Below are 6,828 nucleotides of genomic sequence, written 5' to 3' on the forward strand. Positions count from 1 at the left end.
TAATTCTAACCTTATAACTTCCAATGGCTCAGATTAAGCTGATGAGCACATTTTTATTTCTCTACCTAACTATTGATCTGCCAAGGTTAAACAGTTTGGCTAGATCTTTATTCTCTATCTATAAACATGAAATTTAAAGAATGAATTAGTCAAGATTAAGCTATTTGACTATCATGGGTTGTGGCATTTATGACAAGATTCACACAACCATTATTTTTCACATAAAATAAAAAGCAATGGCACTTGAATTTGCACACTTTCATGATCTGTTTTTGTTTGGGGTTCATATTTTTTTTTTACTTTTTTTATCTTTTCTTTTTCTTTTTGTCCTTTGATTATTTTTTTAGGACATACCCTCTTTACATTTTTAAATTTTTATTATAGAAAACATTTTTCAGAAAGCAAAAGTATGTACAATATTACAAGACTAACCATAGCCAATTCAAAATTATAAATCCTATTATTATAGGACCCTAACAATTTCCAAAAATGGAAAAGTCCTAGTTCATATGGACTTCCTATTGAATTTTACACTAAATGGTTTGACTTCATTGTTGATGATATTCTTCTTGTTGTGGAATATTCAAGATCCTCTGGGAAGTTCCCTTCTCCCTTCAACTCCACCTTCATTTCTCTCATTCCAAAATAAAATTCACCTACCTCCTTTAATCTCTTTCACACAACCCCCCTTTGCAATTCTATTTACAAGATAATTTCCAAGATTATTGCCATTTGGCTAAAGGATTTTATGCCTGATCACATCTCCAATGAGCAATTCGGTTTTCTAAGAAATTGACATATCCATGATGCGATCAGACTTTCCCAAGAAGTTATGCACTCCATCCATAGAAATAATCAAAGAGAAAGCATTTACAAATTTGATCTCTTAATATCTTTGATAGGGTGAATTGGCTCTATCTTAGGTTGTTGTTGATACACCTTAGTTTTTTTCATGCCTTTTTAATATGGTTCATGAACTATATAATCACTACCTCCTTTTCCCTCTAGATAAATGGAGCAACAACCCTTTTTTCCATGTAGAAAGAGGTTTAAGACAGGGTTATCCTATATCTCTTATTATCTTTCTCCTAGTAGCAGAAGGACTACGTAAATTAATCTCAAATTCTAACTTAAGAGGAAGATTTCAAGGAATATATATCTCAGGTGGATACCACATATGACATTTACTATTTGTGGATGATGTTTTAATTTTCTCTTAAGAGAAATTATCTCATTTGCTCACTCTAACATAAATATTTATCACCTTCACCAAAGAAACTGACATGAAAATAAACAATAAAAATTCCCCCATTTATGGATGGAGGATCCCTGATAGAATAAAAGCCTCTATGGAAAACATCTTCTCCACTCTCCTCAATCCTTTAAAATCTAGATTAAAATATGTAGGCTTCAATCTTAAGCTAGTGAAATATCTCAAACCTAACTAGAATTAGCTCTTGGAAAAAATAGGAAAAATGATTTGAATCTGGTGCAATAAATGGCTTTTAAGAGCAGGGCACTTAGTTTTATTCAAATCAGTTCTAGAGGTCATTTTGTTATTTTGGTCCTCCCTATCCTAGATATCATTGGGATTCTTTAATAAAATTAGAAAAACTCATTCAAAATTTTATATGGGAAGGAAAGGAAGATAAAAATACCTTTTCTCTTACAACATAGAAGTCCATTACCATTCCAAAAGATTTTGGAGGGTGGGGATTAAAAAACCTTTTTTAGTTCTCAAAAGCTTTGGATGCAAAAGGAGTATGGAAGCTCATTCAAGGAGATGGTTTTTTGTTCATGTCTGTTATAGACATTTTTGTGCCTTACAGCTTTGAGCATGAAATGTCCATAATCTAAGGGATCCAAAGTCCCTAAACATGTTGTTCCTACCCCTAGAGGAACAAGGCTGACAAACCACAACAATTCACAGAAGTTCTCCACCAGAAGCTGCTCAAAAACAAGTCAAATCAGGATCATTTCAGTGGCTACACTAGCTGTTTGCGCTGAATGTCAAAGCCAACAATGGCTACCTGCGTTGAATGTCAAATGGAACACTGGATACCTGCGCTGAACGAGAGTGGACATGTGGCAAGCTCATTTCTCAAAGTGTCAAAACCCAGGAAGCTTCCAAAATGACACTTGCCTCAGGGAATTCGACTGGTGATGAGTAAGAGGTTCCAAATCTCCAAGTGGAAGCAAGAACCTCCAAGTGGAATCAAGAACTGACAGAGGGAGAGGACACTAGTCAGATCTCAAGCTGACTCATCCTCTCTCCAAACATCTATATATGGATCTCTCCTCCATGAGATCTAGGAGGCGGGAATTTTGTTATTGCAAAGAATTGTTGTTGGTTTGAGACTGGAACTATTGGGTGCTTACTGCTTTGAAGGGGGTGAAGATAGGAATTCCATTTGCTGGGAAAGAGATGCTGGATTGGAGCCCTCTGGGTTGTATCTCTTCCTGAACCTTGTTATTCATCAATAAAGCTATCTTGGTTTCTCCTATATGCTGATGTATTCTTGATGTATGATTGCATTAGTATGTTTAGTTTATTTCTAATCCTGAACTAGTTATGAATATGAATCCATGTCTTGTGTAGTGTTCTTCTCTTGTCGCAAGTAGCTGTTCTCTTGTGATCTTGCAGGAATCTGTTGAAGCTGGGCTAGCGAGAAGGCAAGTAGCTGTTCTCTTGTGATCTCGTATGAACCCGTTGAAGCTGGGCGAGCAAGAAGGCAAGTAGCTGTGAACACCCAAAGAGAAGAGAGACCGTATCGAGGGACAAACGGAAGACACCGGTTAGTCCATCCATCTCTCTTCATTCTTAATTCATAAAGGAAGAATACTAGAATAGATGTCTCTGTTTGTTGCTAAGGCAATGTCACACCTTAGGTGGATAGGATCGTCCTGCATAGGCATTTTTCCCCACAACAAATTGGCGACTCCACTGGGGAGATTTGTTTAGTCATTTTATTTATGTTTCTATCATTTTTTGTTTCATAGACTCGACAGCAACAATCGAAATGCATCTGCTATTCCCGGATGCAAAGTAGACAGTTGCTGCTTTGATCCAATCACTGGACTTGTCTATGATCTGAACTATGGACTCACAAATGATTTGATGATCCTTTGTGATAGATCTTAGTACTCCCTCAAAGCATCCCTTTGATTACACCTTGCTTGTTGCTTTTATTTGGCCTAAAACAGTAGATTAAATAGCAATCTGTGACCCAGAACCAGTGAGAAACGAGAGTTTCTCCTTCAGCGCAGACCCAGTGAAGGGATTCTGCATTTCAACGCAGGTCCCGTGAAGGCTACCTGCACTGAATGTCAAAACCCCTGTGTTGAGGTTGCGCTGAACCAGTTTGCCCTTGTGCAGCTGGGGTTCTCTGCTCTGTTTTGCCTTGTTTTGATCTCTGATTTTTGCAGCCTGTAACCAGCATAGGTACCAGTCTAATAACTCCTTTTCTCTGCTTAGATTCCGCCTCCTTTTGTACAAAAAGACTGTGAATGTTTTTAAGTGTTTGTGGCGTCATTTACAGTTTTCCTTTGCATGAGTGAAATAGTCATCCTGTAGCCCTTGATTCAGGTCTGTTCATTGTGATCTTAGGAGAGAGTTCATTGGCTGTTTACAGTTGATTATACATTTACTTTTGCTTATTGGTTTGAGTTTGTCTCTTTTAAGTGTCGAAACAAGTCTTCATTTCGAAAATCGTTAAGTGTTGTAATCTCTTCTACCCTCTCTGATTTCGAAAAAGTAAACTTGTTTGTATTTGTCATTTAAAAGCAAATTCAAAGTTGTGCAAAAAGCTTTCTTTGTAGGCATCAATACTAAGAAAGCGGAAAACAAACACCTGCATTGTGCATTTGCATTTTGATAGTTTGCATGTTTGATTTAGGAAAAGTGCATTAGAGTGTGTTGATTGCTCTTTGAAAAAGATGGTGTCTTTCTTTTCCCTTAGTAGCTAGGATTTTCAAAGTTGAAAAGATATAAAGCTTGCTTATCATCTTTAGACTGCATTTAGGAATTGTTTCATACATCTCGTGGTGAACCTTGAAAGGCAAACTTTAAAAAGATCAACCTAAAATAAATTGAATGAACTTAACAACGCTTTGCAACATAACGCACAACATAGAGTTCTAGGCTAGAGACGTGTTCCGGCGTCATAAAGCCTGGTGACTGTCGATCTCGTGGATGGTGGGTGATTCCTCCTGAGGGACGACAGCGCCAGTACGGATTGTGCTCCCACGTACTGTCGCGTATATATTGGGAGACCCCTATAGGCATAAAACCTTTATCCTTAGGAAGCCGTGTCGGCCGCCCTACTGATCGCAATGCACTGAACACAACATTCAGGAAGATCGACCGCCCGTACCCTAAAAAGTATTCTGCGGTTTTGCGAAAAGTTTGGCACACCCTCTGCCTAGAACTCCAGAGCAGTTTCTTTTGGCCTTTTTCAGACTCTATAACAGAAAAAGTCCATCCAAGAATTTGTCACTTCGGGCTCGTTAAAACATCGAAGGAGACTAGAGTCATCTTTAGCTTTTTCTCGACTCTTTAAAAGTGAAAAAGCAAGTTGTGTCTAAAAGCGTCTAAAAAATTCATTTAATTCGGAAACACACTTTCCCCTTTTGTATTTTGGTTGATCGAGTAATCCGCAATCGTGGAAGAAAGTCAATTGAAACCCCGTCGTTCGCGGAGGCTTACGAGTCAACCGTCTTTGTCTCCGGAATCGAAAATAGTACGGACAAAGCGAACTCGTTTAACCGGTTCGAAATCTCCTATCAAAGTTAGAACAAGTGTTCCAACAACATCTGAGATTCCAGTTACTCCAAACATTTCTGAAAAACCCTGCCTCTATAGAAGAAGTTCAACAGCAGTAGAGGGACAGTAACACTGATCCTAGTCTGGGGGCAAATACTTGCGTTACTGAACCAGTTCCATCTGCGACCGGTTCAGAGAGTCTTGCTCCTCAAACAACTGTCGCTGTCGATTCAACCCCTTCTTCGGCACCAGAAATGTTTTACGGACCTGACGGTCTTCCCCTTCCACCTGGTTTGATTGCGATAGAGGAAATTGTAGAGGATCCGCAAGCAAGTACTCCAACCCATTTTGGAGTAGGGGTCACTCTATTTCCTTCTACATCAGAAGTTAGTCTACCACAAGTGGAAGTTCCTGTAGAATCGCTAGGCAATCTATTGGATAGACTCAAAATGTCTGAACAACCGTCAACATCTAGGACTGTGTCAAATGACACAGCGACAGCAGAAGCCCCTGCCGCCACTCCGACAATGTTTGTCGGCATACCATCTGTCCCGACTAGCTCACAACCGCTAGAAGGAGTCCACCCAGGGACTATTTCGACAGTGTGGTCTGTTCCAGTTTGTTCCTCCGGAATAATATCCGGCAACTCTTATGTTGAGACTCGCCAAATTGATCCATTTGGAGGTCAATTTGGGCAATCCAGTCCCCAAGGACAAACAATTCCCTTGAGTTCCGGATTGCTACCGTATGGGGGGCAGTATGCCCTTTCATTACCCCCTCCGGGAGGGTATCCATACGGGAGTTCACAACAGTATTCAGGTTATACTGGAATTACATCAATTGGTTGGGTACCTATGCTACCTCAACAACCAAGGGTTGTATATTCTATGCAACAATGTGTACCTATGTCGAACATCTCGACCACACCGGCTATTGTGACAGTGTCGCAAGTTCAAACCTTGCCTGTTGTATGCCAACCTTAGATTTCTCAGGTTGTAATGTAACATCCCCTTGACCCTGTGACTCAACCACAATCACCTACTGGTGGGGCGACACAGGCCCAAACGGGTACAATTACCCCACACCTTGGTCCAACGGTTAGTATAGTGCAGCAGAACATGGATTCACAACCGTGGCTGGTGCAATACCAACAACCACAATTCCAGCAAGTGTACCAAGGTTCTGAGCAGCAGATCTTTGCGAACAGTGGACAACCGTACAATCAAAATGGTCAAAACCAACCGCTTTACAGTGGTCAAGTCCACCAACCGTATCAGTCATACCAACATCAATTACATTATGCTGGTATGCAAAGGCCCACTGCTCAGGCGATTCCTTCGTATCCTGGGTATGCTTCACCTAACCTGAATCAACAGTTACCATTCGTGGCAACTTTAGAGTTACCCGATTTACACTGGTTAACCAACGATCCGATTGCTTACGCCCCTTGGTGGCCAGCGATTCCTCACAAACTTCCATCTGACATTCCTAAATTCAATGGAAATCCAAGTGAAGACCCATCGAATCACGTGATGACTTTTCATCTATGGTGTTCATCAAACACCCTAAACGATGATTCGATAAGGCTTCGCCTTTTCCAGAGGACGTTAATGGGTCCAGCGGCTAAATGGTATATTGAATTACCTAGAGCCTCGTTCGACAATTTCAGCTCCCTAGCCACGACTTTCTTAACCCATTTTCAATTACCGATAAGGTATGAAACGGGAACAGAAATATTAACCAACTTCAAACAGACAACGACCACTCATATATCTGATCATATACATGAGTGGCGTCGTCGTCGTAGGATGGTGAAAATGTACGTTCCCGATCAGCTGTTAGTTGAATGGTTTATAAAGTCGTTACTTCCTGCTATAACAGAAGATGTGGCCAAGGGGGGAGTCGTAATGGAGGAGCAAGTTATTGCTCGTGCACAATATCTAGACTTAGTCTATACTCAGTCTGGCACGCTCTACGACAAAATACCTGACGCCCCTAGACCGGAATTCTCAATTCCTCCTCCTCCTAAATCAAATAGTGACTCTCATGCCGGCGATGGCGTGATT

This window comes from Pinus tabuliformis, chromosome 5_1, assembly GCF_031772625.1.
Source record: "Pinus tabuliformis cultivar Carrire ecotype Pingquan chromosome 5_1, CPIR1, whole genome shotgun sequence".
Taxonomy (NCBI): domain Eukaryota; kingdom Viridiplantae; phylum Streptophyta; class Pinopsida; order Pinales; family Pinaceae; genus Pinus; species Pinus tabuliformis.